Below are 12,231 nucleotides of genomic sequence, written 5' to 3' on the forward strand. Positions count from 1 at the left end.
ATAAAAATATTTGCCATTTATATGGTGCTTTTCATCTTCAATGAAGAAATGAGTCCTAACAATCATGTGAGGTAGGGACTATCCCTGTTTCACAGACAGGTAAACTGAGGCACCAGCTGGCGACACTGCACTGTAGACTATTGCAGGCAGGGGTACCCGTCGCCTGCATCCCCACTCCATTTGAGCGTCCTTCGGCTGGGACCTTCTGCCAGCCACGTTTCCACGCTGGTGGCTGCCGATGTGCATAATACCCTTCATGCACAGCTGCCTTGCAGTGGAGTGGCAGAGGGCCCAGCCTGCTGTGGTGGATCTGGATTGAGCCACCATCATGTGTTTGACATCGCAACGTATCCTAGTTAAAGGAGAATACTCAGTATCGTTCATACCACTGCCCCTCCGCTGACTGGGACGGCAGACCCCCATGAAGTGTGGGATGATGGCACCCTCTAGTGGCTGTGGCCTATGTATGACACCAGCTCCACTAATCTACAAGCGTGACCATTTCAGGAGCGGCCGTGCTGCGGTTGGTTAGCAGTTACCGGAGGTTTAGAGGTGGGGGTGAGTCCCACGAGCCCAGCAGCGTTGGGAGGGAGGGAGGGAGGGAGGGGCTATCTTACTGGGGTTACGAAGACAGCCTTAAAACAAATAGGGCCAGCAGATAAGCTCGTGTTGAGAAATAGCCCAGATGAGTTCCTGTTGCCAATGCAGGGGGAGGGAGGCTCTTGTTAGAATAGCTGAAGGTCAGTTCAAGAGACGGGCCATGAAACCTGCTTGGAATTTACAAGATACATGTGTGTGAAGGAGCTGCCAAAGTACCCTAAGGAAAATGGATGGGAAAAGCATCTCTGGCTTCCTGGGGATAGCCAGTCTGCTGTCTTGAAGAGGGAAATTGCACTTGGATCTTGAGCCCCTGTCCACGGAGCCAGGAGCTCCTTACCATCCCCTGTTGGTCGGAAGACCAGACCATCTGTCTGAGACAGTTTCGTTGCCCAGGTCACTTCCTGTAGGTAGCATGTTAAACAGCGTCCCCGGCTTAGACACACCTGTGAGATGGCATCAAGCAGATCCGTGCGCCGGCGGGAGCAGACAGCACTCTGTGCTCCGAAGGTCCCAGGCACGCTTAGTCCTGGTTGTAAGCTGCAATTTGACTCAAGCCAACAAGGCTTGGGCAGGGATATGATTTCCCTCCATTCTGTTCAAATAAAGCTGGTTTGCACGTGGCTGATGGCTTGCATCTAACGCAGAGCCCGGGGGTGGAGGCTGTAAGCCAGGTCTGTTGATCCTGCTTTAGGCACCAGAACTCTGTCATGTCTGCACAAACCCTGTTGGTGTTCAGCGGTAGGTGAGGAGTTTGTGGAAGTCACTCCCAGTTACCATTGTCTGCTATGTTCCTTCTGCCTTGACCTCTAAGGGAGGTAGTGCAGCTGCAGGAGTGAGTGGGGGTCAGGGCTTCTTAGCCGTTGAAACCTGAATGCTTGTCCATTTCCATTGTATGCGTGGAGTCTTCTAACAGAAAAGCCCAGCCCCATCCTGAAAACTCTGCTGTCTTCAGCCTCAAAGGAGAGGGGTTGTCTTCTCCAACTGGCCAGTGTTCAAGGGTTTGCAGCAGAGAGGTGTTTGACCACCGCAGTCTGAGGGCAGAGGCCACCCCTTTTAAAAAGGGAGACTTCTCCTCCCCTCTGGTAGTCACAGCAAGGCTGTGGTGACCCTGGGTCACACCGCCAGCTATGAGATCTTCGGCTGCGTTGCCATTGCTCTGCAGGGTTGCAGACTTTTGACTGGGGGTTCTTGCTGTGCCGGAAGGGAGGGTTTCCCAGGCTCTGAACCCGTAGAAGCAGCAGGAGAAAGCGGCCTTAGACTGTTCCTGGAATTTATCTTCCAAAAGCAGGGGCTGAGGAGGCGGGGGGAGCCACACAAATTATGAGATTAACTTTTAGCTTTGGAAGAAAATGGGCTGCTAATTACCCTCATTGCTCCTGGCGAAGTGCTGCTCCGGGTGAGCCGCTTCCCCATTAGACATGGAGCATGACTCCAGCAGCAAAAGTCAGGCTGGTGAGGCTGCTGGCTTTTGATTTTCCGCTCGTTCCAGAGAGCGCTTTTAGCATCAAATCACCGCCTTAGCGGAGGAGTAAATCACTCCCGCCAGCCTCCCTCGGAGAACTTGTAGGTATTTACATTTGCTTTGGCCAGCCGTGGCTTGTTTATCTCCACTTTCCCTTGCAACGTATTGGAGATGCTCTTGTCGCCTGGGCCACTGCCTCGTTCCCTCCCCGCCTTTTCCTTGGCAAACCATCTGTACCAGGAGCAGCAGCAGGAGCCAGATAACTAACAATTCCTCTCATGTAGCACTTGAGTCACATGGGGGAAACTGACGCATGAGGAGATGGTGTCTCTAGGGTGATCAGATAGAAAATGTGAAAAATTGGGACGGGGGGGGGGGGTAATAGGAGCCTATATAAGAAAAAGCCCCAAATATTGGGACTGTCCCTATAAAATCGGGATATCTGGTCACCCTAAGTGTGTCTCACTCTGGGAATTTGGTAGCAGAGATGGGACTAGAACCCAGGAGTCCTGATTCCCAGCCCCTGGGATTCTGTCCTCCTGAAGCTCAGGCTGCTGAGTCCCTGAAACGCTTTTTGATTCCCCAGTTCCTGTAAATGTAAAGATGGGAGTAAAATCCAGGGCAATGGGCACAGCAATGCAAGCTGCTGTTGCTTCCTGGAGCACCGGCCGGGGGGGAGGGGAGCGTCCGGGGGAGGGGAGCGGAGTGGAGGGGGCTGTGCCATGTTTGGCATCCCTCTCCTCCCCCTACCTGGAGGAGATGCAAAGGGGACTTCCGGCCAGGACTCAGAGACTGACCTCACTCACCTGAGATGTCTGCTGGAGCTTCCGTGAGTGTTTGACCCTATGATTCCTCCCTCAGCCCCAGCCCCCACTCCTGCCCAACGCTGGGGAAGGGGCAGCCCCATGCCATCCCCTCCCACCGTCCCCCAGTGAAGCTACGGTGAGGGGCAGCAGGCTGCAGCCTGCAGCAGGGGTCAGGGAGGCAGGAAGCCATATGAAGGCAGTACCCCTCCCCTCCAGCACCCACCCACCACAGGGCAGATGGGGGAGGGGATTCATAGACCTACCTGAGCAGCTGGGGCTTGGGTGAATTTTATGACACCCGTCCCTGCTCCCCCGCCCCATAGCCATCACCGTGCAGACCCCACTTCTGCCCCATGCTGGGCAAGGGGCAGCAACATCCACAGTGAAGTTATGGTGAGGGCAGCAACATGGAAGGCCACCTGTGATGGCAACCCCCACCCCCTAGTACCCATCACAGGGGAGGTGAGTGAGCTTTCTGGACCTGAGAGGGGGCCTAGGAACATGTGCAGTGACTGTGGGGCAGAGTGAGTGTGCTGTGGGGGGCAGGGGGGGAGAGGAGGGGTCCCTCCCCTGGAGCTTGCTGCTGCCAGTGGTGGTGATGGGGAGTCCTCTCTGGCCCTAGCCCTGGGGCAGCCTGTCTGCACCCCAAGTTCCTCATCCTCAGCCCTGCCTCACCCCAAAGCCTGCACCCCCACCACCGAGCACGCTCCTGCACTGTGAACCCCTCATCCCCAGCCCCACCCCAGAACCCTCACCTGAGGGGAAAAACATGCAACTTAAATTTGGTGGTCAGTTTGGAGTATCATTGTATTTAGCACAATATTTGATTATTTTACACCCTTCAAAGTATGTAACTGGTCGTATACAGGTGTTTTCTCTGAATACTGTCTGTGTGCCTCAGTTTCCCCAATGCATTTCTTAAGGCTCTAGATGGTGGGATAAGGGGGTGTGATTGTTGTAAAGCCCTAGAGGGCCAGTGTGATGCCGTCTGCACAGAGAATGGCTGCAACCCTGCCTCCAGGCAACTGATGGCCTGGGCCACTCTCCTGCAAGGTGCCAACTGAAGGTGTTTGGAGTATCATTGTATTTAGCACAATATTTGATTATTTTACACCCTTCAAAGTATGTAACTGGTTGTATACAGGTGTTTTCTCTGAATACTGTCTGGGTGCCTCAGTTTCCCCAATGCATTTCTTAAGGCTCTAGATGGTGGGATAAGGGGGTGTGATTGTTGTAAAGCCCTAGAGGGCCAGTGTGATGCCATCTGCACAGAGAATGGCTGCAACCCTGCCTCCAGGCAACTGATGGCCTGGGCCACTCTCCTGCAAGGTGCCAACTGAAGGTGTTGGAGAACAAAGAGATCAGGTGGCCTCCTAATGCTTGGAAAAGAGACAAAGGCCAGAGGAGGGAGTGTCAGTGCCTGTGCAGACTTCCGGGAAGCACATGGTGTGGAAGGGGATGCTGGGATGCTTTGGAACAACTCCATACAAAGCCAGTCAGGACTCTGGGGGAGCCTCCTCTCTGAGCATACTGTCTCTAGGGCAAGAAGCTTACAGCTTCCTGGGTCTGACCTCGGAGCATTCAGCATGCCCTTCCACACTGTGCACTTTCTGCAGCGAGTCTGCCCAGGCAGGTCCTGGGGCAACCAGAGGTCCCTGCACCCCAACTCTGCAGTCAGATGTGACTCTCAGCCAGACAGTAAAACAGAAGGTTTATTAGATGACAGGAACACAGTCTAAAACAGAGCTTGTAAGTACAGAAAACAGGACCCCTCAGTCAGGTCCATCTTGGGGGGTGGGGAGCCCAGACCCAAGTTCTGGGCCTCTCCCGATTTCCCCAGCCAGCTCCAAACTGACACTCCCTCCTCTGGCCTTTGTGTCTCTTCCGGACAAGGAGGCCACCTGATCTCTTTGTCCCCAACACCGTCAGTTGGCACTTTGCAGGGGAAACTGAGGCACCCACACAGTATTCAGAGAAAATATTAAGAACATTCCCACTTCGTCACAACAGGTGCAACAAAATTTAATACCGTATATTAGATATTAATAGGCAAGTGCTGCTTCTGACTTTCCACTTTTAATTGACCCTTGTAATCTTGTGGTGCTGACGCATTGTAGCTTCATTTTATATCAGCTTACAGGGTGAGAGCGGGGGGGGGGGAACCACCATTTTGGGCCCCACCAAAAATTATACAAACCTGCCGCCTATGAATGTGGTTCCAGTCCAGTGCTAATGGGAAGCTGTTCAACTGCAAGGCTTTAATGGTGGCTGCTCAGCTTCGTAGCCTCTGCTTGAGAGAGAGGCGACAGCGGAAGGGGACCGAGCTGGATTGGTGGAGCTGTGTGCGGATCCCAGCAGGACTGAGGAGCGTTGGCGGAGGGCGCTGCTGGTAGGAGTTGAGGTGCTGTGGCAGAATCCTGTATAGGCTTGGGACTGGCAGCACCTTGGCTACTGAAAGTCCAGGTTTTTTGGCAGACTCGTGTGGCAGTCCAGGACAAGAGCTCCATGGGGAGCTGTGGGTCAGGACTGAGCTGCATTGGCACAACTGCAGGGGGTATCCCAGCCTGGAGTAGCAGGTGAAGTGGCTGCAGGTCGAGATGGGTGCTTAGCCAGAGCCCACCCGATGCCTGTCTCACTGCTCAGAGCGACGACTCTTTAGTCAGGCTCTGCCCCCCGTTTCTTTCCCCCCTTCCACCACCTGCATTAATTTGGGAGAACTTTTTTTTCCCCACAATTAGCTTTAAATTGCTGAGTCCCAGGTGGCACCTGTGCAGGGTGCCCTGTCCCATCACCCCAATGCTGGTCCTCACTTGTCTGTGCCAGGCCACGACCATCAGGCACAGCGGAGCCAGGTAGGTGGTGACAAGGAAGCAGCTCTGATGTATTTTGGGGTGAGCGTCATCTGAAAGAACGAGACCGCACACTGTTCAGCAAGGGAAGAGAGATCAGCTCGGCTTCTGAAGTTAGCGGAGGTGGCAGGAGCCCTCTGAACCTTCAGCCTGGGGGTCTGCTGAGGCTCCATAAAGATGGGAAAGGATTTGGGGTAGTTGGGGGCAGAGATCTGTGAACCACTCAGCTCTTGTAGCTTCTGTTCTGGCCGGCAGGGGGAAGAAGGGTGGCCTTGTGGCTAAGGCAATGGGCTGTCACTCAAGACCTGGGTTCGGTCCCTGGCTCTGCAAACAGACTGTGCCTTTGTGCGAGTCACTTTGGGGGTTTCTACACTGCAACCAGGAGGTGTGATTGCAGCGGGTGTAGAAGACCTGAGCTAGCTGGCTGTGGGAACAAGAGCAGAAAGCCTCAGGTGATCAAAGCTGGCTCAGGTACATCTACACCCGCACCTCTGATTGCAGTGTAGACACCCCGTTAGCCCCCGTGTGCATCAATTCCCCATCTGTGACATGGGGATGTTCCCCTACCTCACCTGCAGGTTGGGGGAAAACCCCATTGCCTGCTCCCCACTGGAGAGTGTGAGGCACTCAGATATTGCAGTGATGTGGACCATAGAGGCGCCTGTGTGCAATGAAGAATGGCTCCATCTTGCTGGATGTGCATCCAGCTCAGGGTGCTACATCCGCCCATGGTTGCTGCTGAATGGTTTTGCTAACATGGCTGGGAGAAAAAGCCCCTTGGCCCGTCTAGTTGTGCAGAGAAGGAAGGGAGTTTGTCCAACAGGGGCCCTGGCTAGGGAATTGTCCTCTGCGTCACCCCAAATCCTGCACTGAATCCCACAGGGACAGAGCCCTGCCCATCCACCACTCGTCACCGATGGAGAAGAGTGGTGTCCCATTGGCCAGCTCCATCACCACAGCCTGCGGCACCATCATAAGGAGGGGAAGGAGCCAGGGGGCCGCTCGGTGGTGCTCTTGAGCATCAGTGGGCGCCGGGCGTACCGATGGTTCAGCGCGGTGCTCGGAGTCAGCACCGATACTGACACCGAGTGGAAGAGGTGTGGGATGTGGCCGCTGGAACCAAGCGAGTGCTGCGGGAGGGGTCGAGGGCGTGAACAGCACCCGCAGCAGTGTTGGTGGTTAGAGCAGGGGAATAGGAGTCAGCACTTGTAGGAGTTGATGTCCTCCTGGGCTGAGAGCAGGGTGTTTGTTCGGAGTGGTGGTCTGCGGGCCAGGACCCCGGTCCCACTCCCAGCTCTGCCACTCCTTTGCTGTGTGGCCTTGGCCAAGACACTCAACCATTAGGTGACACAGTGAGTAAAATGTTGGTGGCCGCTGACACTCTGTCGACACTAGGGTGTCCAGTAACCTGCTGGTGGGAAATTTGGCCCCAGAGCCCCCTAGTATAAAGATCCCTGTTTAATGTTGCTCTTGCTAGGAAAGTGTGGGGTGGAGACACCGGTGGCTGTGGTATGTTGCACCAGGAGTGGGCGTATTGCTGCAGAGAGTGGGCTCCTGCAGAGTGAATCCACGCAGCAAGCTCCCAATGAACACAACAGCATAGCCAGCTCTAATCACTCATTGGTAGAGCTTGGGGTACAAGGAGCCTGTTCCGAGGTAACGGAAGAGTGTGCCCAGGGGCACTGGAACAATTTTTATAGTGAGCCATTGAACCAAACTGTAAATCTTGTCTATAATGGAAACCACTTCAAGCCAGGGGGTGCGGAAGCTCCCTCTGCACCTGTAGTTCTGGCACCTGTGGGTAAGCCATCACAGTCCCTGGACGGAGCCAGCTGTCTCATCAGATCTGGGGTGCTGGCATTAGGAATAGCGCCCTGCCACTGAGCGGGTGCTGTATGACCCAGAGAGACCCACTGAAACCTCACCCCTATCCCAGATCCTCCTGCGCAGCTCAGAGACCGAGGACACTGGAAACAAAGGGAGGTTAACCCTGCAGACTCCCACCAAGTCCAGGTAAGTACTTTACATTTGGGCTTAGATCTAAGTGGGGCTGGTGGTGGGCTATGGAGCCGCCTGACTCGAATCCAGTTACTAGAACATTAAAGAATCAGTTAATCTCTCCTTGGATGCAGAGCAGGTACAGGCTTGAATGAATTTTAATGGGGTTCCAAGCCTGGATTCAGGAATCCCAGAATCATTCTCAAGGCTTAATGGAGGCGCTGATGGAAAATGTCCTTGATTATTATTATTTTTTTACCTTTAATAAGGTGGCTCTCTGTGAGCAAAGGAGAGCCCTTGGTACTGATTAACTCTCATACCCCCTGCTAATCAGAGGCCATTTATGTCAGGGGGGTGTCGGGGAGACGGTTCAGTAAAAAGGCATTAGCTGCTTCTGCCAGCGGGCTTTCAGATCCCCTCTCCCTCCCCAGCCTTGGCCTTCATGGCAAAGCAAGCCAAAGGGTCTCTAACTAATCATTCCTTTACATCCTTCGTGCCCAGTGGATTGGCAGCAGCAGCCCGGGTCATCAGTGGAGATTTATCGACATTTCTGTCACACGCGCACGGCTTTTGACTCGGGCTGTTTAATAATGGATAGCAAAGTAGTTTGGATGTCTCTGCCAGGGGACTGTTCTGACACTCCTGCTGCAGGGAAAGAGTCATTCCTGATCAAGCGGGCCGGACAGCTGTCGCCTGGTAGCCGTTTTGGGAAAAGAGTCTTCCTAACCGCAAAAAGGGGGTGGGGGGGAATTAACTCCTGGTTCCAAATCTGTAAAGTTAGGAGCATCCCCATTTAAAACCACTGAGCCGCATGCTCCTCTGCCTGGCACGCGTGTGACTCCCTTGGCGCTAATGGGGTTACTCCAGATTTACACGCAGCAGAAACATGCTCCCCCATGAGGACTCCTTGGCTGGCTTGAGCTCATTGCTTCCTCATTCTCCTAGAGTCCTTGATGGCGAACACCGACCTCACACCATCTGATTAAATCCCTGGGCCAGGTTTAAAGGGTGGACTGGGGAGATACGGAGCCGCACAGAGTACCCTTAAGTAGGGGAAGGTGCACTGTGCTGGAAGTCAGGTTATGCGGGTTCTGGTCTTATTACTTCTACCGGGTGTTGGTAAGACTTCTGGGCAGTTCACGGCCCTTGGAGGAAGAATGGGCTTGTGGGTCAGTGGATGCTATGCTAGGAAAGCCTGACTGAAGCAAAGAAGAAAGTGAATGTGGATTCTCACTAAAGAACTGTCGCTGCTGTGGAATGGGATGTAGCAGACACCTTCTGGTTACTGAATCAAACCACTTCTTAGGCAGCCTCCTCCTTGCAAAGTGATGTGCTCTGATCCCCCGACTGCCTGTGCTCAGACGTGCTCCATCAGAAGCCGCCCTGGCTTAAGGGACCTCTCTAAATTATTCCCAAGTTTTTGAGTACAACATCGTGTGATCCTTTGGCCCGGCCCAGCCCAGCCTCTGCTGCATTAATCACTTTTTCCAAAAGCAGGGTGAGGGGTCAAGTTAAGAACCAGGCTGGAATTGTTGCTCTTGGAGGAGCTGGTAGGTCAGGCCTGGTTTACACTGGGAAAGGTTTGCTGGGAGAGCTAAGCCGGTGGCACGGGACTGCAGCTGTCCTGGTGGAGGAGAGAGCTGTGCAGAAAACACTTTTCCCGGCCCAGGACAATTTTTAAGATAATGGCAGGGAGGGGGAGGAACACATTTTCCCCTGTTCTAAATTGGGATGAAAAGATGAAATCTCCAGAACTGTCCACAAACCAAAAATCCACCCCCCCCCAAAAAAAAATTCCATTCGGGTCCATCAAAAAAGTGGCTTTTTCATTCTGACCATTTTTATTTAAAATTTCAAAATGCAAAGCTGTTTTTGAAACCGAAAAACTGGAATTTTTCTGGTTTCGAAAACAGGGAAACGTCTTGGCAATGTCCAGACTTGTTTTCAAAAAATTTTCTAGTTTTGTTTTTGAGGAATCGGCATTTTCCAACGAAAAAACAGGTGGTTGAAAAATTCCCCACTAGCTCTAATGGGGCCGTTGCATATGTTGATGAGTGCTTTTGCCATTCTAGTTTCTACTGCGTTCCCCACACCCATAAGCTGGATTCCGTCTGTTCTTGGGCTTTGGCCAGTAGAAAAATGTCATTTAAAAAAAAAATCACACCCTCCCGCAAACTGGCATTACTACACTGGCAACAGTTCCTTGTGCAGACCTGGCCTCAGACTATCACCTTGATTGGGAGTGGAGTCAGTCCCTGTTGCTGACAACCTACCCAGAGTGTCGTGTTACATAGACGCAGCCACATAGTCGAATTCAACTTCGGTCTAGTGTTGATAATCCCTAGCGCTCATCTCCGGCTTTTCATCCATAGATCTCAAAGTGCTTTACAAAGGAGGGTCAGTATCATTATCCCCATTGTACAGATGGGGAAACTGAGGCAGAGGGAGCCCAAGGTCCCCAGCAGGCCAGTGGCAAAGCCAGGAATGAACCCAGTTCTCCCATGTCCCAGTCCACTGCCTTACCCAGTTGGGTCCATAGAGTTCCAGTTTAGCTGAATGAAGAAAATGACTTTCCCTGCTTACCCCATGGTTGAATTTGGCCTACTATCATCAAGATGCCTTTCTCCTGTATAGTAAATATCTTGTGAAGTAAATATCTTCCCAGCTACGGCCACAGCTCCATTATGACTTTAAATGAGGCTACCCTTTCTGACCCGACTGAGCAGAGTCCTTGCTGAGTCAATGGGCTGCTGAGTCGATCGCCTTGTCGATATGAATGCAGCACAGAAGACTCAATGCTGCAACCCAAACGAGTATAGATTTTTGTTTCGGATTAGCGGTCGTGTCATGTTTAACCAGGCTGCACTGAGGCACGGTGCTTTCCCCAGCATGGGGCTCTCTGCCAAAAGCTGCATCAGAGAGAAGGGAAGGCTTTGCTTATCTCCTGTTTCAGGTAGGATACTAACAGCAGGCGGCTGACTTTGATGCAATCTGTTGCAATTAATTTCATGCCCAAATTCCATTTCCAGCGCTGGCCGAATTGCATATTTATCGAGGGGCTCGTGCTTTGAGATTGTGCAAATGTACAGAGCGCTGTCATAGCGGAGTATAAAATATTCAGGTGACATCTGTAGGACATGCTGCACAATGGAGGGATATAGACTAGATATGATTTTAATTTAAACCTAGCGTAATAGTCTCTCTAATTGATTTAATCTTTAAAAAATAGCTGTTCTTGGTTATGAAAACAGCCGGTCCTGGACATAAAATATTTAGCTCCTGAGCTGGGCAAATCCCCTCGCCTGTATTTGACACTATAAATCTGAAGGACTAATGTTTTGCTTGGGCTCTGATCCAGCGCTCCGCTTTAGGCGCATTGTGCATGGTCCAAAGACAGATGAAATTAATGGCAGGCTTTTCATGGACGTCAGTGGGCAGAGGATCAGTCCCAAATGTGGTCCCATTGCCTTCACTTTAAGCATGTGCTTTGCTGGATCCAGGTCTTAGAGACTATGAAAAAAGAACAGGAGTCCTTGTGGCACCTTAGAGACTAACAAATTTACTTGAGCATAAGCTTTCGTGGGCTACAGCCCACTTCTTCGGACGCATCCCGAATACGCCCACACCTTGAGTACTGGGTGCAGTCAGGGCCGCCCAGAGGGGGGGAAAGTGGGGCAATTTGCCCCGGGCCCCACAGGGGCCCCACGAGCCCTGGCCGAGAATCCCTTCCCTGGCTAGAGGCACCTTTTTAATTTTTACTCACCTGGCGGCACTCCGGGACTTCAGCGGCACTTCAGCGGCGGGGGGGGCCCTTCACTCGCTCCGGGTCTTTGGTGACACTTCGGCGGCGGGGGGCCCTTCACTCGCTCCGGGTCTTCGGCGGCACTTCGGCGGCGGGGGGCCCTTCACTCGCTCCGGGTCTTCGGCGGCACTTCGGCGGCGGGGGGGCCCTTCATTCGCTCCGGGTCTTTGGCGGCACTTCGGTGGCGCCTATTTCAGTGCTGCCGAAGACGCGGAGCGAGTGAAGGACCTGCCGCCGCCGAAGACTCTGAGCGCCGCCCAGTGAGTACAAGCTCCACAGCGGGTGGCACCTTTTTTTATGTCCACTCACCTGCTTTGCCCCAAGCCCCCTGAATCCTCTGGGTGGCCCTGTGTGCAGTTCTGGTCGCCCCATCTCAACAAAGATCTATTGGAATTGGAAAAGATACAGAAAAGAGTAACGAAAACGATTAGGGGTGTGGAATGGCTTCTATGTGAGACGAGATTAAAGAGACTGGCTTGGAAAAGAGACGACTAAGGGGGGATGTGATAGAGGTCTATAAAATCATGACTGGTTTGGAGAAAGTAAATCAGGAAGTGTTATTTACTCTTTCTCATAACACAAGAACTAGAGGTCACCAAATGAAATTAATAGGTAGCCGGTTTAAAACAAGCAAAAAGATGTATTTTTTTATACAACGCACAGTCAATCTGTGGAACTCCTTGCCAGAGGATGTTGTGATGGTCCAAGACTATA

The sequence above is a fragment of the Mauremys mutica genome, chromosome 23 (assembly GCF_020497125.1).
Source record: "Mauremys mutica isolate MM-2020 ecotype Southern chromosome 23, ASM2049712v1, whole genome shotgun sequence".
NCBI classification, from domain to species: domain Eukaryota; kingdom Metazoa; phylum Chordata; order Testudines; family Geoemydidae; genus Mauremys; species Mauremys mutica.